Raw genomic sequence first — 25,300 nt, forward strand, 5'->3', positions numbered from 1 at the left:
CGATGACTCAAAAATCCTTTCAGAAATGGCAAGAACGAATTTTTTCTCTACGAAAAAGACTTTGCTCATTCCTTCGACCTTCCTACAGAAGGGTTCTCTGACTTGCCTCCTTCTCCAAATGACATTATCTATGAAATGTCACGCATTTTTCCTCGTGTTGAAACCCATGGGGTTAAATCTTCTCTAAAAACTAAATTCCAAATACTCAATGACATCATTGCCAAGTCCATTCTGGAAAAAGAATTCATTCACATCTACTCCAAGAAGATGTTTGAAATGATGATATCCATAACTAGAGGTATTCCGATCAATTGGTTAAAAGTCATCATTGACAACTTGAAGAGAATAGTATCTTCCCCAAAAATGATGACCGGTTATGTCTCTCAACTCAACCACATCTACTTCGATATTGATGTTCATATTGGACCCGAAATAGTCCGAAATATTCCCATATCTTGACCAAAGAAAAAATCCATAGCTACATCGAATGGGTAGAAACAACAAGGGCCAAGAAAGAAATGCTTCTATGATCTACAAGTCACTAGCTTTAGCTTTATTTTCTTTAATATTGTTAAGCATGAATTGGAAAATTTTATTAATGTTAACTGGCCATTTTGATGTTGTGAACTAGTCATTTAATTTTCTATTAGAAATTAATGAAATTATGGGTTTTTAATTAATATTAGCATTCAATTAATATTATTCTAAGTTACATTGTTAATTTATAACTGTTATAAAATATTTATGTCTAAAAAGCATAATGAATTTTTCTTTGAAATGTGTCTTTTCAAAATGGAGCCATAATTTAATTTTAATAGTGTTTGACAGCACGTGCTAAATGAAAGTGACGGTTGAATTTTAATTTTGTACAGTTTGAAACACGTTGGTAAAATTCCCTTAAACATGGAGTGCATGCCAATATTTCGTCCTTTTGAAAACCCTAATCTATCTTTTGCTTTTCCTTCTCTATAAGAAATAATCTTCATCTTCTTTTAATCTTCTAAGAACTACCTATATGGCTAAGGATAATGCATTCTCTAATAACATTATATAGGTTGACTTCGAGTCCGTTTTCAAATCTAGAACATCAGAGATGAAAATGATGTTCAGATCTATCGAAGACTCTAGCCTCATAAATTTTCTGGAAGGACCTTTTATTTGTTACAATGAAGCGATCCAGGCGTTCTTCGGCTCATTAATAATAGTCGATAACGCTATATTTACCTTGGTGAATGGTGTGGAGGTATCCATTACTAAAGAGTTATTTTCCAATGTTATGCAGCTTTCGATAAGGGCATGAGACTTCTCTGAGGCAATGTCTCCCTGGGTAATGTTCAATATGAAATTCATCCTCTCCGATAGCAACGTTCCAGTGAGTTGCAGTGGAAAGAAGAAAGACCTAAAATGTGAATATTTTATGTGACAGTGTTTCTAAGGAGCTCCAAAGAAGAGGCGAAAACTATGATACAATCACTCAATCCAAGTTTGACATGATGAGTGTTATTATCAAGGGCGATAACATCAACTAGGGATTCGTTCAGTTTAATACTTTAAGAGAAATGGTGTCTCCCCGCACCAAAAGAAGTCTCAGTTTTTCGGTGTAGATAGGACGGATGCTTAAGTATTTGTAGGTGCCTACCGGTCCAGGTACTTCGTTAAACCCTAATAAGATCATTTCGGCTATCACTATTGGCCGATACATTACCAAGATAAATAAGTCCAAGGAGTCTAACCCCGAGGCTTCTGGTCAACAATCAAGTGGCGGAAAAACTGCCTGTGCGAAATCAGTAGGTGGAAAGTCGATGGGGGTCTCGAAACGTTTAAACGCATCTACTTGTGCTGCCTTTAGTAAAAGACTCAGATCCAGGATTGAGTCTACTGCGAGTACCAATTGTGTTGCTCTAACCGGATCTAGAGAAACCGGTGAGATCGCATCATCCTAAAAGAAAACTCGCCCTGAGGTAAACATTCTCACTCCTCCTCTCTTTAATGATGTTCCTATGTTAGTGAGTATTTCAGTTTTGAAACAAGGTCCTGCAGCTTCTGTTACTTCGATTGAGCCCGAGGCATTAGAGGCTCAATCAGTAGTAATTTATATGTCAACTAAGATTGTCGATCCCGTGGCTATCGATCGGTCAAATATTCCTGTAACCGATTAGTTAGAAGTCGCTCAAACTGACCTGTTAGATGATGGTCCCAAACTAACTGGTTATTTTATTCTCAAACCGACTGGTCCGACGTAGCTCAAACCGATCGGTTTGATTCTTTCCAAACCGAACACCCAGAAGTTGTTAATCCTAGTCAAACCAATATTTGTCAAGTTATTTAGATGGAGATATCAACTCTGGTTATGGCTCCCTCCTCTATTGGTTATGAGACGGATACAGTAGCCGTAAATGATGAATATATTCCTATTCCAACGTATGGGAGTTTTTCCTCCTTCGTTGAAATGAGAATGACAAGAATGCTTGAGTTTAGGGAACTAGTTCCAGAACCTAAACGAGCTGAGGTTGCTGGGAAAGGAAAAGGTGTGGCTACTCCAACTCCTAACTCGCCTATTGATGTCACTCCATAGGAACAGACATCCATTCAACTGATACTTGAACAGGTTGAAGTTGATGCCATAATAAATCAATCTGTTCAACTCTTGGTTAAACCTCAGATTGGGAATGAGTTTTAGCGAAGAGTTTCCAGATGTGGCAGAAGATGAGAAATGGTCGACTTTACTGGGCTTAGAAGAGGCAATCTTTTTCATCACCAAAACTAAGTCCATCGCCGAATCCTTTAGACGAAGTGAATTCGTGGAAGCTTATGCAAAACGTCGCGCGATCTATCCTTTCTTCAAAGCGTGCCAGTTAAATTTTAATCCGATCTTTAACACGGCAAAAAACAGACGTAAAGGTGATTAATCATTTAAATGAGATTTTGAATAATATATTTCCACTACTCTCAAGTTTGTGGATGGTGGTGAAACCTCCAACTCATAAGAAATCGGTATTCCCTCTCCTCGAACTTATCTAAATCATTATGATGAAAATGAGCCTTTGGACTTTATTGAAGAGATGTCTCGCTCTCAAGACGTTACTCAAACCATAAGAACCGAGCAGATGTCGGTTGAAGAAGCTCAGATGTCAAGGCAAGAATGTACAAGTGCAAAGGAACGTGAACTGTTGGATGACTATGAGGTAAGAAGACCTTGTGTCAAAGAGTAATAAGGTGGTATGTCAAAACAGGATTGAGAGTGTACTCATAAACATTTGGAAATTACATCTACCGACGTAACAGATTCAGGCCTTCTCGGGTAACCATCTGAAAGTAATGAGAACGTGGATGGAAAAGATGAATCCCATTTGATTCCATCATACACAGCATATAAGGTCCCTGCCTCATCTCATCAAGTCGAGAACCGTGAACCAATCGGTAATGAATTTCCTTCCCAAGATCAAAATGAAGTTCAGAACTCGAAGAAGTCGACCCCTACCACTTCGGATAAATCTTCTAAATCCAAAGAGGTCCCCTAAAGTACTCATAGTACCATGGATAAGAGTCCTAAGGAGCCAAACGGGCAAGAGAGATCAATTCAAGTCATCTCTCACCGTGTTCAACTTATCTGAGCTATTCCTCTTGGATCCCATATATCCACTCAATCTTCTACCGAAGAAGAGACACAAAGACTGGCAAATATCCGACAAATCGTTATGGAGGTTTTGGTCCCTTGGCAAGAGATTTTCCAATCTTCCAAGTCACGTCTGGACCGAATGGAGGACTTGTAAGCATCTTCTTCAAACGCTTATAGACAAGAGCTCAATGAAATTCGACAAGAGCTTAGCAAGGTGGAGCCTCTCTTCAACAAATCCTTCATTCTTCACGACATATCCTTCTAACTCCAAAATGAAACCAAGTATGTTGTTGAGGTTCTCACATCTCAAATAATGGAGATGGCCAAGTCGCACAATGATATCGATGTTGAAATACTAAGAGAGGCATAAACAACTGCCCAACAGTTTCAAGATGAAGAAAATGCATCCGTTGAGGGTACTAAACAAGCTGAGGATGATGAAAATCACCTGACCCTTAGTCAGATGTCACATCAACTAGATATTCTACGAAGCACTCACTCCACACGTACGCTACATCAAAGCGATGCCTCTGTTGTTAAATATGTCCCTGCCCTATCACCACCTAGGGGTAGAGGTCGTGGGCGTAACACCGGAGGCCAACCTAGCAGCACTTTTATGAAAGGGGTGAGAAAGAACATAGAGAAGAGAGCTTCAAGAGGGAGACGCTAAAACTTTACTTTCATTTATGTTTTTCTTTTTGTCTTTCAAATTTTGAACTCATTAAAATGTTTCTGCTGAACAATGGGTTTTTGACTAACTTCATTACTTGTTTAGGGTATTAAATAGGAAAATTCAAAATAAAGTTTAAATGCATGATAATAATGTTTTGATCATTTACAAGTTTTGATAGTTTTAGAATAAAATATTCAAAAAGGGAAAAATTACTAAGAATTAGATAACGGGCTTTGATAATTTATGATAAATAATCAAAGAGAAAGAAATTTGTAGATTTAATTAGTTAATTAACTTAGGATAATATGATAATTAGCCAACGATTATAAAATTACTAGGTTTTGAATATTTAATTTAAATAATAAAAAAGGGAGAAATTGTTAATTAAAAAAATTGTTAATTAATCATTAGTATTAATTAGCTATTAAATAAGAACTTAATTGTGTAAATTTAATCATGTGCAGATTAAAGATAACCGTAAAGAAAAAGATGATCGGTATTCTACAAATCGGTATTATGCATATCGGTATTCTGTAAATCGGTATTATGTAGATCGGTATTCTGCAAATCAGTATTATGCAGATCGTCTTTATAAGGAAGGCGTCCTATTTTATGTCAGTTCGATATTTTATAAAAACCTCCCGGTAGTTTGTGAATTCGGTAGTTTACAAATATGCATTCAGTTTTATGTTCCAGTATTATAATCGGTTTTATGTTCCGGTATTATAACCGATTATATATTCTGATATTTTAATCCGTTTATGTTCTAGTATTATAATCGGTTTTATGTTCTCGTATTATAATCGATTTTTTTTCCGTTATTATAATCGATTTTTTGCTCCGGTATTATAATCGGTTTTATCTTACAGTATTATATAACTTCGGTTATATAAGAAGCAGGTTCGATATTATATAATAAGCGCTTCCGGCAATTTACGCGTCCAGTAGTTTATATAATCGGTTTTATATAAACATAGTCGTCTGGTATTAAATAATCAGTTTTATAATAATTAGAGCCTCCGATATTTTATGACTTCAACTTTATATCAAATTGAAGAGCGTTCAGTACTTTGCCATTTTGGTGCTACATTGAAATGCTTCCGATTTTATCAAAAATTAGCTTTATATATCTTCAACAATTGTTTCCATTTTTGTGCAAAGACTGATGAAGACCTTTTGGGGAGCAGCAAAGTTATGATAAAAAGAACCAAAGACAAGTAAAAAATTCTTAGATACATATTCCTCGAATATTAAAATCACAGTAATGAATATCTTGGCTTCTTATCATCCAATTACAGACAAGATAAAAGAAAATCTTTTCTGATGTACTCTTCTAGAACTCAACCAATCAAAATCAAGACAGATATCTTATGAAGCAGATATAACCGTTAAAGCAATAAATATATCTATTGACATATGCCTACTTAAGAGAACAAAGGTCAACCTGCTTCAACAACCTTTTACCAATTCTTTTCTAAACAATCGACTTTTACAAGATTTACAAGATCTCAAGTTTAAAAAGCATTCAAGAATACTAGAGTGTTAAAAGTATATTACAATACTATCTATTCTGTGTGAGTTGATTAGCATTGTAAGTTGATAGAATTTGTTTATGTTCAATAGAGTGTGTGTGGGTGTGTTAGGAGTTCGAAAATAGGAAGTAACTAAGTCCTTGTTGTTCGACTGGGTTTGTGCAAGTGTTGTATTAAACCAAACCTTCTAGTGATCATCCTTCTCAAGGTCAAGAAGAAAGGGTGACGTAGGAGTTTTGACTCTGAACATCCATAAACATTTTCTATGTTTTGTGTTCTTTCTTCATTACATTATCATAATCCCATTGTGTTGCTTCAAGTCGAAACAAATATTTCTGCACTTGAACTTGGTGCAAGAGTTTGTGACGATTTGTGAAGAATATAAACTGATATCAACTTCTTACAGAGTTAATATCAATCGAAGTGTGTGTGTAAGCGTTCAACATAGTTAGACCCTAGTCTCTATAGTTGATCTCGATCCTAACACAACCCCAAAGGAACACAAAAGGGATAGTCAATAAAACTAAACTACAGATTTCTACTTTCAATTATCTTGGACATGGAAGTGGTGGTTCAACCAAGAGATTTATGACTAATCAAGAATGTTAAGTTGACACGTAAGTTCTATTCAATTGTCTAGAGGTGGATCCATATTATAGGTAATGAACGATTAAATGTTAACTTCAATCATGAATATAACAACTTAATTTAATTTCAAAATTGTAGCACTTTTGTGGCATGAATGCTGGATTTGATCTGATAGAAATAGATTGTCAATTCTCATCATGGTTTCGATCAATGTTGATGAACTAATGATTTTAATATCCATTTGAAATATATTGCTAATGATTGATATTATATGTGATTATTCTATTTTAATTTGAAAATTGTACAAGAACAAAGGGGGAATCTTAACAAAGATTTATCTTATTTCATCTCATTTAGTCTAAAAAGTCAATCAACCACATATTCAACATACTTCATAAATGGCTTTAAGTGGAGGGCTGGTGATTTCGAATTTAATAAATCAATAATAAAAGTAGTATTTGCTTTCATGTAAATGATGTTGATTACTATGAACTTCTGGAGCAGATTATTGAATTAGAATATCCTAGTACATGTGTACAAATTGTTCTATTTATATGTTTATGGTTTGATTATACTAGGGGTACTAGAGTTAATGAGACTTATAGATTTATTGACATAAACATAAAATAAAGACACGATAAATACGACCCATTTATTATTGCTTAACAAGCTATATAAGTTTACTATTCGAACTATCAAACCACATTAAATCGTCATAATTCTGAATGGATGACCATTTGTAAAATAAAAGCAAGGGGAAAGATAGAAAAAATATGAAAAAATGAAGTGGAGTATCAACATGAGTATCCAACCATATAATTGTATATTCTCATGAATTTTATATTATATGATGTCAACTATTTGAGAGATCCAAATGTTATGAATCTTGAGTTGGACGGTTAAGTAGAAAGTGATTTAAGTGGAAGTGGCTCGGATGAAAGTAAAGATTACAAAGTGAATCAGACAAAGTACAAATAGATATGTTAAACTTGTAGAAGGTATATAACAGTTAGAAGATGACATGTTTTGATGTTATAATTTTATAGGTATAGGAAACTAAGTTGCAAATTATTTTGTATATTGTTTATTTTTATATTCTGCAATATTTTAGCTCTAGATAATGAAAAAACAAGTATTCGAATAGGGCATTATTGATTGTTAGTATAATTTGAAAATTAAATACATAAAATATCATTGGATCTGTAATAATGTTTGTAATGACTTTGAAAATGAGTTACTGAGAAAATAATTATAATTTTGTGCTTAGTTCAGAGTAATATAAACATAGTTACTTGTCAAGTTTGCAGAATTTTGCCCAAGAGTTAAATTAATTACATAAAATTCTATTAGATCTACAATATTGTCTAAAATGACTTTAAAAATGATTGATTACAAGAATTGTGATAATTATGTGCTCAGTTTAGAGTAATACAAATAGTTGCTAGTTGAGTTTGCAAAGTTTTACTCGAGAGTTGAAAATTAATTACATAAAGTGTCAATAAATTTATAATAAAATATAAAATAACTTCTTAAATGAGTAATTGCTAGAATTATTGCAATTTCACACTCATTTTAGAGTACTGCAAACATAGTTGCTAGTCAAGTTTGCAAAAATTTAACCGATAGTTGAAAATTAATTACATAAAATGCCATTAAAATCATCTTCTGAAACATGGTATCATCGCCATATAAGTAGACGATGATGGTCTCCCAACTGAGGAACTTCTTTCCCTAATTAGTGTTGATTTTATCAAAATCAAAACTATCTCTACTTAGCATAAGAAATGGAAGAGAGCTCTCAAAGAAGCATTATTCTATGAGAATATGAAAATGAAAAGGTTACTCCTTCGTCCATCACACTAACTACTCGTGCATGAAAGGTGGTACCAAAATCAGTTGAAATCAGGTCGACAACTAAAGCAAACAAAATCAACCTAAAGTGGGAAGTGATTGATAGTAACAAGGATCCATCAAAGATGAATGCGAATATCAATAAACAACTAGAGATAGTACGGATTTTAAGGCCACTTCCTAAAAACCTTAGAGTCGGACAAATCACATGAAGCTATCAAAGACTTTTTTTCATATCTAATCAAACAACGAACCCCTAAAAAATCTATTTACAATTTTTTTTTCTAATTTTACAAAAAAAAAATTAGATGGAGACTCTTTAGTCACAAAATTGTTTTTAAACCATTCCCTAACTTGATTTCATTTTATTTCAAAATTTTCGAAGAGATATTTATATTTAAAATTTATTTCTTATAAGTCAAAAAAAAAATTTCTACGGGGCTGGTGTTTTTAAACACGTTCACCAAGTATAATAGTTTTCCATGAATCCATACTTAATCAAATGATTATGGCACAAATGAGACGTAACAAACTTTTGCATACGACATTTTATATTATCACATTTGATTTTTTTAAACATATATATAACCAAGTTGAGTTGTGGAAAATAAAATAAACTCCTGCAAACCTTTTAAATATTTTTCCATGCATCCTCGTTGTTTATTATACATCCAAACCCGATTAGAGCACATTTTTATTTTTATATAATATGCATTATATATATAATCAATGATAAAAATAATAAATATTTATATACAAATGATATAGAGTATAGAGTTGTTTATCTTTATGTTTTGTAAAATGTTTTAAAGTTTTTGATGTTGTTGATCAAAGTATGAAGATTCTCTAAAAGAAAGTGAGAGAAGATATAAATAGAGATGAAGAAAATGATAGATAGAATATAGAGATAGAAGATGAATTAAAGAAAGTAAGTTGTGGATAATTAACAATTACATGGGTTGTTGGAAGTAGGTAGAAATAATAAATATTTAGTTAATACAAATATTGTTACTAGTTAAATAAGGTAAAATATTAAATATGATATTTGAATTACATAATGTAAATCTAGTTGCAATTCTCAAATAAAGATTTTAATTTTGGAATTGAAAATTATTTTAAAAAATATTATTCGATCGACAATAATATTTGCAACACTGACCATTTGCAATATTACAAACTATATTGCACTTGCACAATACACAAGGTTTAATGCAAATATAATTTCACTCTCAAATAGGAGATTTATACCAGAGAAATGAAAAATATTTAAGATGGTATATTGATTGATTATTCTCATATTATCAAGGAGAATAAGCATTTGACGATATGAGGTGGAATTTTCAATGGTTATAGGGGAGTACGATAGGAACACGCCTCCATCTAAGCTTGTAGAGTTTTGATTTTAGATCTAGATTCAGAAAGCTCGATCTTGACCTTTTCCAGCTCTGTTGGGGGGTGTCATTATTGTCAAACGATGTATTTCTCGTCGAAGGTTATGTCATGCATGGGAGCTTATTCGTTGCTTGGTATCAAATGGAATGAACTTGCTAGGAGTGCTAAAAGAAAGAAAACAAGTTAATCTAGACCGACTATAAATCGTTTTAAAATATTTGTTAAGAATGGAAAATAAAGAGATTAAAAAAAATTAAAGAGAAATAAATGGGAAAATGAATAAATGGCATAAGGGAGACGAAAGATTACGGTGGTTGGCCGAAATTATGTTGAAACGGAAAACAAGTTGAATGAATTTAATAAACAAACCAACTAATTTTGCCTTAAGGTTTATTAATATTTGAAATGATTAATTTAGTGTGGATGGGATTTTTGGAGTACTTGGAGAGTTCCTTTAAATTTGAGAACTTTAGAGGGCATTCTACTTATCAGATTACCGATAGGTAACAATTAAAACTGATTCACATCATAAGTATTTTAGGGACATGAAAGATGGGTTGAAGCAGCAGCAAATGGCGATTTTTTTTTAGTCGGTATTTGTGAAATTGTTTGGCTTTCAATATACTGCTTTTCCATAAATTTCTGCGATGTCCAAACTTGCTACATTAATCACACCATGGTCTTCCTCATTGTTGTTATTTAGTGGAATTGGCACTAGAGTTAGTTCCTTAGGCAGCAAGGGCAGACCTCTGTAATTGTGGAGTATTAATCGCTTCTTCAGTTCTCGTCATTACTTTCTTTCGACTTTCTCACACTAAGGATTTGTCTTTGTTATGATTTGTATCTCCCAAATCCGACCTGTTTGAAAAGATCTGTACAAAACTCAAGAAAGAAGAACACAAGAAGACACAAATTTATAGTGGTTCACTCAAAATAAGCTACGTACACTTCAACCGACACCAGATATCACTATGAAGAAGAAGAAGGAATACATAGTTTTTGTCTCACACTTTATCTCTCTAAAATTATATCTCACTTCTGTAAACTCTTAATAATCACATATTTATAGGGTAAAATTTAGGTAATAAACTTAAATAACTTTTTGTCAGGCCCAATCCCAAAACCAAATACAAACTCAATAAACTTTAATTAACAATAAAGAGTTTATTATAAATGTAGACTACATAACTCAATAATCTCCCACTTAGAGACTAATTTCATCATCTCTCGATCGGTAGCGGCTTTCCATCTGGTGTCTTAACGAATATGACCAACTGAAGTTGCACACAACTTCAGTTTCTCATTTGTCACAGCTTTCGTCAACATATCATCTGGATTCTCAGTTCCAGGAATATTCTCAAGAACTAATACTCCATCTTCTAAAGTTAACTGGATGAAATGATAACGAACTTGTATATACTTCGTCCTGCCATGATAAACAAGATTTTTTGCCAAATGAATGGAACTCTAACTGTCGCATCGCAACACACTTCCCTCGTAGTGTTGACCCAATTCTCGCAAAAAGGGTTGTAACCACATCTTAAACGTAGCAGCCTCTGTCATAGAAACATACTCTTCCTCACAACTAGAAAGAGCAACAATCCTCTACAATTTTGTAACCCAACATATTGCAGTACCTCCCAGAGTATAAATGTACCCTGTTGTGCTCTTCCTACTATCAACATCACCTTCCAAACCCATATTAGACTTTCGAAAACACAAAGCGAGACCCGTACTTCCTCTTAAGTATAGTAGTATTCACTTTACTGCTTCCCATTGTTGTCTACTCGGGTTGCTTCTGAACCTACTAACAACTCCCACTGCATGTGATATGTCTGGTCTTGTGAAAACAACTGCATACATAATACAACTAATTGCAGAGACATACAGAACACTGACCATGTAATTTTTCTCCTCCTCTGTTGAAGGCGACTGATCTTTAGATAGTCTAAAGTAACTAGCTAAGGGGTAGTAACTGGTTTTGCATCATACAAGTTGAACCTACTAAGAACTTTCTTTACATATTCTTCTTGTGAAAGCTTGAGAACTTCTTCATAGTAGAAAATTCTTATCCCAATGATTTATTTTGCAGCACCCAAATCCTTCATTGCAAATTTTTCAGACAACTCTTTCTTGAGCTCGTGTTGGGAAAAATTAAGTAAAGAGTTAATTAACTCAGAAAAAATTGTTGGGAAAAACTAAGTGAAGAGTTAATTAACTTAGAAATTATTAAATATTAATCAACTGAGTTTTAATGATGTTTAATATGAAAGAGGCTAAGTCGTGTAATTGTTTCTATTCAAGTACATCAGATCTGGCTAACTTAGACGTGGTCTAAGTAGGTTAATTAGATGTGTTTCTAGTTAGACGTGAAGTCTAACAGATACGTAGTTAGACGTGCCAGTGTAACAGATACGTAGTTAGACATGCAAGTCTAATAGATACGTAGTCAGACGTGCTAGTCTAATAGATACGTAGTTAGACGTGCAAGTCTAACATATACGTAGTTAGACGTGACAGTCTAAAAGATAAGTAGTTAGACGTGCAAGTCTAACAAATACATAGTTAGACATGTCAGTCTAACAGATACGTAGTTAGACGTGTCAGTCTAACAGATACGTAGTTAGTTGTGTTATTCTAACAGATACGTAGTTAAACGTTCCAGACTAACAGATACGTAGTTAGACGTGCAAGTCTAATAGATACGTAGTTAGACGTGCCAGTCTAATAGATACGTAGTTAGACGTGCAAGTCTAACATATACGTAGTTAGACATGCCAGTCTAACAGTTATGTAGTTAGACCTGGCAGTTTAACAGATACATAGTTAGACGTGTTAGTCTTAACAGATACATAGTTAGACGTGTTAGTCTAACAGATACATAGTTAGACGTGACAGTCTAACAGATACGTAGTTAGACGTGCAAGTCTAAAAGATACGTAGTTAGATGTGTAAGACTAACAGATACGTTGTTAGACGTGCACGTCTAATAAATACGTAGTTAGACGTATCTGTCAAACAGATACGTAGTTAGACGTGCAAGTTTAACAAATACGTAGTTAGATGTGTCATTCTAACAAATACGTAGTTAGATGTGTCAGTCTAATAAATACGTAGTTAGACATGCCAGTCTAAAAGATACGTAGTTAGACGTGCAAGTCTAAAAGATATGTAGTTAGACGTGTCAGTCTAACAGATACATAGTTAGACGTGCAAGTCTAACAGATACGTAGTTAGACGTGCTAGTCTTACAAATACGTAGTTAGACGTGCCAGTCTAACAGATGTGTAGTTAGACGTTCTAGTCTAACAGATATGTAGTTAGACGTGCAAGTCTAACAGATACGTAGTTAGACGTGTCAGTCTAACAGATACGTAGTTAGACGTGCAAGTCTAACATATACGTAGTTAGATGTGTAAGACTAACAGATACGTTGTTAGACGTGCAAGTCTAATAAATACGTAGTTAGACGTATCGGTCAAACAGATACGTAGTTAGACGTGCAAGTTTAACAAATACGTAGTTAGATGTGTCATTCTAGCAAATACGTAGTTAGATGTGTCAGTCTAATAGATACGTAGTTAGACATGCTCGTCTAAAAGATACGTAGTTAGACGTGCAAGTCTAAAAGATATGTAGTTAGACGTGCCAGTCTAACAGATACATAGTTAGACGTGCAAGTCTAACAGATACGTAGTTAGACGTACTAGTCTAACAGATACGTAGTTAGACGTGCCAGTCTAACAGATGTGTAGTTAGACGTTCCAGTCTAACAGATATGTAGTTAGACGTGCAAGTCTAACAGATACGTAGTTAGACGTGTCCGTCTAACAGATACGTAGTTAGACGTTCCATTCTAATAGATACGTAGTTAGACGTGCTAGTCTAACTCTTTCAGATTAGTCTAAAGTGATATGTAGTTCGACGCTGCAGTTTAACTCCATTAGGTGCCAGTCTAGCAGATACGTAGTTAGACGTGCAAGACTAGTTCCTTCAGATTAGTCTGAAGTTATATGTAGTTAGACGTTGTAGTCTAACTCCATTAGACTTACTAATTGTACTTACTCATCACTCTTGCACTTACTAATTGTACATCATTTTTCCAAGTTCATGAGTGAATCAAAAACACTATCTAGCTGAGAGATATTATTGATCATATTGTAAGTTGAACAAAGTTTGTTCTGTTCAACAGATTGTTTCCTATTCAGTAAGTTGTATTTGATTCAAAGAATTTTAGTGAAATTCTTCCGGTTGTTGAAAGAAGGGATGACATAGGAGAGTTTTCACTGAACATCCATAAACAACTTGTTGTATTTTTACCTTCTGTCTTTCATCATTCATTGGTTCAAAGCTTCAAACCTAAACAAACAGTTTCGCACTTGAATCGTTTCAAGAGTTTGTGAAGGTTTGCGAAGAATAGAAATTGATATTAATCCCTAACAGGATTTTTATCAATCCGTTAATCCGAAGTTGCTAACAATAGTCAGACCCCGGTCTCTATTTATTGCACCGATCCTATCAGCTTTTTAATCTCATACAAGCTTTTTTCAGCAATCAACATGTCATGAATGTAGAGTAGCAGAATAATGTACAATTTATCAAACTCTTGATATAGCATCAATAATATGCTTCACACCTCAGAAAATCTTTATTTTTCATGAAGCTATCGAACTTCTTATACCATTGTCCCGGAGCCTGTTTCAAACCATACAAACTTTTCTGAAGTTTACACACAAGCTCATCTTTTCCTTCTATTTCAAATCCTTCTAGTTGTCGCATGTAAATCTCTTAATCTATATCACCATGAAGAAAAGTAGTTTTGACATCCATTTGTTGAAGATGAATGTCTTCTTTCACAACCAAACTCAAAATAGTTTTGATTGTCATCAATTTAACTTCTAAAGAGAAGATCTCATTATAGTTAATACCTTCTTTCTATTGAAATCCTTTCACAACCAACATTGCCTTGTACCTCATGGTTTTATCATGTTCTTATTTAATCCTAAAGATCCATTTGTTGTAAAGTTCTTTCTTTCCCTTTGACAGCTCAGTGAGCTCCCAATTATGATTCAACGTCAAAGAGTCCATCTCATCTTTCTTCGCAGACTCCCACTTAACCGATCCATCAGATTGTATTGCTTCCTCATAGAATTCAGGTTCACCTCTATCTGTCAATAAGATATAGTTTAGAGATGGAGACCACCTCTCAACTGGTTTTCGATTCCTTGACGATCTTTTCAACTGTATAACCGGTGTTTGTTGATTTACCTCTAGGGTCACGTTCTCAACCATTTCATCTTCAACAACACATTGTTCTTCTTCGACAGTCGGTGTATATCCAGCTGAAAAATTCTCTCAAATCGACTGTACCAGTCTCTTACAACTTGGAATCACCATTTGATGTCTTCCCAAAACAATCTTTGTAAGAACCTATTCATTGAAGATGACATTTCTACTATGAATAATTTTCCGATTTTGATTATCTCAAAAACGATAACCAAACTCGATATCACAATAACCAATGAAAAAACATTTATTAGACTTTGGATCAAGCTTTCTCCTATCACATTCATTAATATGAACATATGATAAATAACCAAACACTTTCAAATAATAAAGGTTTATCTTCTTATTGCTCCAGGCTTCTTTAGGAATTCTGAATTCAAGAGGAACCGAGGGTCCCCTGTTTATCAAATAGGAAGCAGTATTGATAGCTTCTGCCTAGAAAGTTTTATAAAGCCCTGCATGGAATCTCATTCTTCTAGCACGCTCGTTCAATGTTCGATTCATTCGTTCAGCTACTCCATTATCTTGAGGCGTTTGGGGAACAATATTCACCATACTGATCCCATTCACAGCAAAATACTCTTTGAAATGTGAATTGATATATATTCACCTCTATTGTCGGATCTCAAGCACTTAACTTTATGATTTGTTTCGTTTTTAACCAAAGCCTTCCATTTCTTGAAAATAGAAAATACTTCAGACTTGTGTTTCATAAAATATACCCATACCTTTCTTGTCGAATCATCTATAAACATCACGTAGTATTGTGATCCGCCAATAGAAGAAACATGAGCAGGTCCCCACACATTAGTGTATACCAACTCTAGCCTTTCTTTCTTGAGATCCTTGCTAATCTTTAAGAAACTCACTCGTTTCTATTTTCCAAGAATGCAGTTTTTACATAACTGATGTTCAATAGACTTCAGTTCTGGAATCTGTTTATTCTTCAAAAGAATGTTCATCCATTTTTCGCTCATATTGCCCAATTTGCAATGCCACAACCCACTATTCTTCGAGTCATCAACTATAGCAGCAACTATTTCTCTGCAAGTTGAAGTCGTGTATAACGTTCCAATTTTGTGAACTCGAGCAGCAACTATTGCTCCTTTAGTCACCTTCCATGCACCATTTCTACAATTGAAATTATGACTTTCTTCATTAAGCTATGTAATAGAAATCAGATTGCGCGTTAAACTTGGAATGTGTCTCACCTTATTAATCTTACATATGAACCATTTGCCATCTTCAATTTGATGTTCCCCATGCCAACAATATCCAGTGGCTCACCATCTACGAGATAAACTTTCTCACAGTTTCCAGCCACATAATTTTCCATTAATTCTTTGTGAGTAGTGGTGTGGAAAAACGCTCCCGAGTCCAAAACCCATTAATTTATCGGGTTATCAATAGACATAAGTAACGCATCGGTGATAGATTCTTTAACAACGTTAGCTGCATCATTTTTATCATCACCGTTTTTTTCGGTGCTTTGTAGTTCCTCTTTAAATGACCATGTTTAACACAATTCCAACACTCAAATATCAACCTAGACTTGGACTGACTCCTCCTCCTCCTCGACATAGATTTGATCTTACCTCGGTTGAAATTTATATCATTACCTCTGCCTTGTTTTCCACATTCAGAGCAAAACGTTTCTCTAGAATCAATTTTACGAACCACTTCAGCAAGAATAAGATCTCTACCTTTAACAAATTTCAGATTAGCATTTCTAACTGAATTACTAATTTTTGCCCTCATAGGTTCCCAGTTATTTGTTAGAGATGCTAACAAAATCAGGGTACTAACTTCATCCCCAAAATCAATCTCAATAGATAGCAATTGATTCACAATTGTATTGAATTCATTTAAATGTGTAGTGACAGAAGTAGCATCAACCATTCTTAAGTAAAAATGTCTTTTCATTAGATGTACCTTATTGTTGGAAGATGGTTTCTCATACATGTCAGAAAGATCTTTCATTAGATCCGTTGTGGTCTTCTTCTTTGCTACATTGTGAGCAACCGTCTTGGCTAGCGTCAATCGGACAACTCCCAAAACTTGTCTATCAAGGAGTTTCCATTCAGCTTCATCCATCTTCTTTGATTTCTCACTCAAAGGAACATGAAGATTCTTTCCATAGAGATAATCTTCAATTTGCATTCTCCAGAAGGCAGAATCTGTCCCATCGAATCTTCCAATCCCATGTCATATACTGTCCTCACTTTCCATCGTTACCAATTGTTAAGATTTGTATCTCCCAAATCCGACCTACTTGAAATGATCTGTAAAAAACTCAAGAAAGAAGAACACAAGAAGACACAGATTTATAGTGATTTACTCAAAATGAGCTACGTACACTTCAGTCGACACTAGATATCACTATGAAAAAAAATAAGGAATATAAAGTTTTTGCCTCACACTTTATCTCTCTAGAATTATGTCTCACTTATGTAAACCCTTAATAATTATAGTTATAACGTAAATATTCAGGTAATAAATTTAAATAACTGTTGGTCAGGCCCACGCTCAAAGCCAAATACAAACCCAATAAACTCTAATTAACAATGTAGAGTTTATTATAAGTGTAGACTACATAACTCAACAGTCCTCTTACCTCATCCATCTCTTTTTGAGTCCTAATAGAAATATGTCAATTTTTTGAATACTTGTTAAAGTGTTGAAGTATTGTGTGACACTAAGGTTCACTTGACAGATATCATGTGACAATGAATCTATCTGGAATAGTTCTATTGTATTTTTAGAACTATAATGTTTCATTTGCTACATTCCTTATTTTCTTAGTTGTTTTTCTAGGATCGGAAATTCTCACTTATATCATTGTTCACAGAATTAGTGATTTATGCATGATCATATGGTTTCCTAGCTTCTATTACCAACATTTGAATCTTTTTTTTGTTGAATTTTAATCTCACATGTGAGATAATTATTAGAAATTAAAGTAATAATAATAATAATTAAAGAGTCTTTTTGTTATTCTAGAATCTTTTAGATTGCCCAAGCTTCTTGTTCTTATCTCTAGTAAATGAGACTTTTCATATCTCTTAGTTTAATGTCTAAATTTTGTTTTTACTTTATATAAGTTTGTAATAGTGTTCTTATTTCGACAAATTTCAATAGAAATAATTTCATTCCAGTTTTCCATCAGCTGAACATTCGCTATCAGTAGAGCTGATCAACAATTGAGTTCTCTATCAGTAGAGTAGGTCATTAGTAGAGCTGATCAACAACTGAGTTCGTTATCAGCACAGTAGCTCATCAATAGAGCTCTCTATCAGCTGAGTTCCACATCAGCTGAATGTTTATTAGCTGAGTCAAGCAGTTGAGCACTCATAAACTACAATACGACAAAATGTACAACCAACACTCTACTCTGACATGCAAAACGATAAAATGGATATTTCATTCTCTTGCGCACTAAAATCTCGTACGTCAGGCATATGAAAAACGTATTGTTGCCACGTATTGACAAAATGGATTTGACAGTTGTCATGCCTCAAGCATAAAAAAAGCATCAGAGAACAACGGTGAAGCCTCTCTCTCTGTCGGCTCTTAGTCAGTTCATCAAAAGTGACTACGTTATGCATACACAAGACGATATACATTGAGCGATAATCATTTGTATTATTTGATAAACATTTTACTTGTGTAAGTTGAATAGATAGTCGTATGTATAACAAGATTGTGTGAGAGCTAGAAGTTAAGACAGGCAAGTGTTAAGACTTATGATCTGAGTGGGTTTGTATAGCGACTATACAAATCAAAGTTTTCAAGTGGAATCATTCTAGAAACAGAAGAAGGGGTGATTGAGTTTTATCTCCGAACATCCATAAAATCTTGTGTTGTCTTTTCATTGATTTATTCATTCTTATATATGCCGCTTCAAATCCTGCAAACATTTCCCACACTTGAAACCGTTCAAGATTTTGCTATAATTTTTCCAAAAATAGAAATAGATTTTCAATCCTTAATAGGATTGAATTAAATTTTTGTGAAAATAGAACAACAATATTTAACCACACTTCTACTGTTGTCTTCGATCCTAACACTGTTTGTGGATGATTTCTTTAGGTTCATTTGGGTGTACTTCATGAAAGAGAGATTCAAAGTGTTCTCAATATTTTTCGAGTTCAAAGAGACGGTGGAAGGAGAACAAGATAGGAAAATACGAGTATTGCGGACAGATAATGGTGGAGAATTTTGCTCAAAAGAGTTTGAATTATTTTGTAGGCAAAATGACATAAAAAGAGAACTCTCATGTCCTAATACCTTACAACATAATAGATTGTCGAAAGAAAGATTCGACACCTTATAGAGACATTTAAGTTGTTACTGCATATGAAGAATATACCAAAGCAATTATGGGAAGAAGGCATGAGTTGTGTTGCCCAAGTCATCAATCGAGTTTCTCTTAGCCCAAATGATATTTTTACGGTGTTCTACATTTGTCCGTTATTTATGAGTTTCTTCATTAATGATTGGCGCGGTTTTGATAGGTTGAAATTCGCCTTGAGGGGGAGGCATCTCTTCAATGAAGTTCAAAGGTTCATTGTCGTTGTCATGATTTAAATCGGTTTGATGAGAAAGAATTCCCGTTTCTTCCGAGTTAGAACATTCGCCGTCATCCACATATTTGAGGGTAGTGGTTATGTACCTCTCCATTAGGTCATTAAGATGATTAATTACTTCTGTATCTGTTTTTGTTATGTCGGAGGTAGGATTAAAGTTCATCTAGCATGCCTTGATAGTAGGAAAAATCACGCAGCCCCTTGCATAAGCTTCTACGAATTCACTATTTTTGAGAGCTGCAGCGATAGTCCTTGTTTTAGTAATGGGGAAGATTGATTCCTTCAATTCCAACAGTGTTGACCATTTCTCATTATCTGCTAGATTTGGGAATAATTCATTGAAATTAGTTTCCAATCTAAGGTTCTCCCAAGAGTTGAAAATTCAATTTTCATCATAGCCTCAGCTTCAACCTGTTCAAGAATTAGATGAATGGATGTTTGTACCTCTAGGGTGACATCAAGAGGTGAGTCAGGAGTAGGAGCGACAATATCTTTGTATGGCTTGCCTTTGCCTGGCTCAACGTCTTCCGCTTGTTCAGATTCTGGAATTGGTTCTCTAATCTCAAGTTGTCTTGTTGTTCTCATTTAAGCAAATGAGTAGAAAGATTCAACTAGTGCCCTTCTAATGGAATGTTCATTTGGAGGAGGAGAAGTATGCAAGATTTCTTGTGGAAATATTGGAATGGAGATGCTTCTTACATTTGAGGCTATCATAGTCGTCTTAATATCAGCAGTTGAGGAAGCCATTACTGGAGTTCGTATCTCTTCGGAATGGCTTGATCAATGTCAGAGTGATGGGTTTCAGCAACATCTAACCGGTCGGGTTCAACAACATTATTTGACCGGTCGGTTTGAGGTTCGGCTAACCAATCTGTTTTAAGATTATCCGACGGACCGGTAGTATAAGGATTAAGCTGGTCAGTTTGTAGAGGATTGGACCGACCGATTATGTCTACTTCAGACCGATCAGTTTTCTATTCTTCTAACCATTCATTTTGGGCACCTTCAATTGGTCGGTCGGTTTGTAGTACTTCTAACCGTTCAGTTTCAATAGCATTTGATTGTTATTCACAGTAGGATCAATAGTCTTTGGTGTAGAGACATTAATCGAGGGGCATTTGATTGTTATTCACAGTAGCCTATTGAACCTCTAAAGTTGTAGGCTCAATCGCATTAGAAGGAGTTGTACTTTCAACCAGTAAAGGTGATGCATTAAATAGAGGGGGAGTCTGGATATTTACCTCAGATCGAGTTCTTTTTCGAGATGAGGTGATTTCACTAGTCTCTCTAGGTCTTGTTCTTGCATCGTTGTTCGTGCTAGAGGTAGACTCAACATTCGATCTAAGTCTTTTTGAGGACGGGACACGAGTGGAAGTATTAATACGCTTCGATCCGCCCACTGATCTCTCTCCTGCCGTTTTCATACCAGAAGTTTTATAGCTGGACTACTGTCTAGAGGCTTCGGAGGTAGACTCTTTTAATCTTTTACCCCTAGTAATGTATTTACCAACATTTGCAGCTGTCATCATTTTTTTAAGGTTTTCCGAAATACCTGGACTGGTCGGGATGTATAAGTACTTCAGAATCTGTCCTATTTGGATTGAGAACCCCAGACTTCTTTTTGTGTGTGGAGACACCATTTCGCTCAGAATGTTGAATAGGACGAATCCCCAGTTGATGTTATGGCCTCTAATTATCGCACTCATCATATCAAACTTAGATTGAGTGATTGTGTTAAAGTTTCTACCTCTTCCCTGCAGCGCTTTAGCCGCGATATCGCACAGAATACGGTACTCGTACTTCAAGTATGTTGGGTGAAATTAGTTTGACTAACGATATTTTAATAATGTATTAGTAAAACTTTAATTAAGAATGAAGATAAGTCGTCTAATTGCTTTTGTGTAGGTGCATCAAGATATGCTAAGTTAAACTTAGTTAGAAACAAGCTAATTAGACGCACTGTTAGTTAGACGTGCAGTCTAATAGACACGTAGTTAGATAAGTAGTCTAACAGACACGTAGTTAGACGTGTATTCTAACAGACACGTAGTTAGACGTGCAGTCTAGCAGACGCGTAGTTAGACGTGGAGTCTAATAGACACGTAGTTAGATGTGTAGTCTAACAGACACGTAGTTAGACGTGCAGTCTAACAGACACGTAGTTAGATTTGTAGTCTAACTCCATTAGACTTGGTGGTCTAATGGATCTCGTTATTAGATGTAAGGCGTCTAATGGAGCACGTCTAATGCCTCGCTTCAGCAGTTGCTTGAAGTTAGCATCCGTCTACCCACGAACAACTAGTTGTATGCTACTCCTACTCCATTGATCTGTGCAGATCAGTACGACAGCCAATTGCATCCAATGAATGAATGCCACGTAAGTAAATATTCTTTCACTACTTGTTCCTTGCAGGATAATTCTAGAAGAATATTCGGCGCACTACCAGTTCGGTACAACCACGATCCTTGTGCATAGAGCCTGATGTACTCATGTACTATGGAGGCTTTCCAATGGGTTCTTGCCACGTTACAATGCAAAAGATTCGATTGTTGGTACTTGTCTTCTATTTAAAGATCCTCAAGGACAACGGACGAGTTGTCAATCTTACACACTATCTTACGAATTGCTTGCCCACTGATTTTGTACATCATATTCAAGAGAGAGAGAGAGGGAGAATCAAAACATTATCTAGTTGAGTGATATTCTCAAACATTCTGTAAGTTGAACAGAGTCTGTTCTATTCAACAGTTATCTAGCCAGAAAACTATATTTAATTCAAAGAATGTTTAGTGAATCCTTCTGGTGGTTGGAAGAAGGGGTGATGTAGGAGAGTTTTATTTTGAACATCCATAAACAACTTGCTGTGTCTTTAAACCTGAGAACATACATTATATCTTCTCCTTTCGAACTGGTTCTTAGCTTCAAACCTGAGAAAACGTTTCCGCACTTGAATCGCTTTCAAGAGTTTGTAAGGGTTTGTACAGAATAGAAAGTGATATTAATCCTTAACAGGATTTCTATCAAACCGTTTTCTAGAAGTTGTCATCAATAGTTAGACCCCCGTCTCTATTGATTACACCGATCCTTTTAAAGTCCTTCTTCTTTTCGCTTAAGCTTACTGGAGAATCGCTATTGTAAAATAAAGATTGCATATGGGACGTCTCATTGGGAGACATTATTTCATCAAAAAAGTTCTTCCCGGTTCTTAGAAGCTTTAGACCTTTAGCGAATAGTTCTTATGTGATTGTGAACTCTGTTCTATTTACCATGGCAGTTATGGAGTCGCCGATAACTTTTGCGGATATGAAAAATTCCTATATTGCTAGATCATAACAAATATTCGTGTCGCTCAAGAACGGTCTAAGACCAAAGAATTCAATACATTGGAAGACACGCACCATCTCCAGAATTCCCGATCCATAAATGGATTCGAAGTCTACATGCTTAATATTCGTAGAGAAAATTGATTCTTTAGTCATATCAATAGTTTTTAGACGAGCTGATGAATATGAGAGATATTTTTAGAGAGAAGGTAGAGTGAAAGAAGATTTAGGGTTTGCAGATAAGATGTGAGAAATTATCGGCATGCATTCCGTTTTTAATGAAGTTTACCAAAACGTGTTTCAATCTGCCAAAAGTTGAACCGTCACTTTAATGGTGCGTGTTCCCAAAAATCACTAATGAGGAAAGATGGCGCCTCTTTTGAAAAAACATATTTCCAATAAAAGATTTAATTTTAACATAAATGTTTTATATAACGACTATAAATTAAAATTTGACTTAATTTTATTTATGACATTTAGTTAATGCAACTAATTTTTAATAACCCATAATTTCATTAAAAATAGATAAATAGCCGATATAGAATACATAATAACCGGTTCATGATACAAAATGACCGATTCACATTTTCTTAATCTTAACGTGATGAAGAAAAGACATAGATCCTAAATGTAGTGACTTAGGGACCCAGGGAATAATTCCTTCTTAGACCTTGTGTTTTGAATCCTGTTGATGTAACTAAGAACTTTATCTTTGTTTAGGATTTAGGTGGTTTTGGCACTACAACCGGACGCCTGTGTGTGATTATTGAATAAGAAAAAGAAGATGCCGAGTTGGGGAACATAACTAGTCAGCATTCTTGGGGAGGAGATCATCTTTTTCATATTGTCAAAGATGATCTTCGACTAGATTATTAGAATGCCTCTAGTTATGGCAATCATCATTTCAAACATCTTCTTGGAGTAGATGTAAGTGGATTCTTTGGCTAGGATGCATTTACCAATGACGGCGTTGAGAATTTGATATTCGGTTTTGAGAGAGGATTTAACCCCATGAGTTGGGACATGAGAGGGAGTGTTTGAGAATAGAAGTGACATTTCGTGGATAATGTCATTTGGAGAAGGATTGAACTCTAAGAACCCCTCCGTAGGGAGTTTGAAGAAGCTAGCAAAGTCTTTTTCGGAGAAAGAAAACTATCTTCCTTCTATTTATGATATGATGATTGAGTCATCAATCACCCTTCCTTTTTCCAAAAAATTCTAGGATGCCATCAACGATGATTGCATAAAATCCTCCAGAAATTTTCTCAAGCGAGAGTTCTCTAAGAGTTTGAACATGGATGTGATTCCTTCATCTTTGATAGATAGAACGGAATCAAAATCGATGATTAGCGTATTCTGAGCAAATGCTGGATCCATTTCTAGAATTTTGAAGGAGAGAAGGAGCTTTTTGTTTGAGAGGAAGTTCTAGAGCAAAGGAGGATATAGTTTGGAAAAAAACTTTAGATGTGTGTGTTTCCTCTTAATGGAGGCATCATTAAATAGGAGAAGTTATTACTTATGATTCATCCTAAATTCTATTAGACAAAGGAAACGGACTGTTACATTAACTATGAAAGTAACTGTTTCATAAATGTTTATCATTCGTTTGAATAGTTTGAGACACAAGTTTTCACGTTGTTTGAGGTATGACTGTTTAATTTCTGAGAAGGAATAAATAAGACAAATAATGATAAAAACTAGTCAGCTGTCTCATTTTGATTGGAAGATGAAACTACCAAAATATTTCATGTAAATAACCTATCGGTTGTCTGCAAATTCGGTATTTAAGGGATCGGTTATTTAGGCCTGAAGAAAAACCGCATCCGTTTAAAGACAAAAATTCACCGATCGATAATTGTTCAGATAAATAATCGATCGGCTTTATTTCCAGTTTGCTTAAGTCGTTCGATTTTATCTACAATTTGTTCGGTATAATGATCTATTCGGTTTCAAAAGGAGAAAATCGTCCGGTTTTATCTTTCTGATCATTTATTCACCCTATAAACTTATACACACATATGTTTTATGAAATCATGCAACAAAAATGTTTTGAGAAGCAGAGGTTTCTCTCTAAATCCGTGCACAATGTTTTTATGAAAATTGTGTTAACACAAATAGTTTTGAGAAGCGGCTTAGTAAAAATGCCTGCCACTTGTTGGTCGGTTGACATATATTCTAGCCGAATATGCTTTTGTCCTATATGATCTCGAATGAAATGATGTCGGATATCATTATGCTTGGTCCTCAGCTTGGATACCGAAATTTTTAAATTGTTGTTGAATCCATAAGAGCTGAGCACAACAACTTCCAGTGGCAAGATATTCTGCTTCACCCATTGATGTTGCAATGGAGGTCTACTTCTTGTTATACCAAGATACAAGTCGATCACCAAGGAATTGACAAGTTCCGCTAGTGCTCTTCCTGTCCACCTTACAACCTGCATAATCTT

Source organism: Impatiens glandulifera, chromosome 8, assembly GCF_907164915.1.
Source record: "Impatiens glandulifera chromosome 8, dImpGla2.1, whole genome shotgun sequence".
NCBI lineage: Eukaryota > Viridiplantae > Streptophyta > Magnoliopsida > Ericales > Balsaminaceae > Impatiens > Impatiens glandulifera.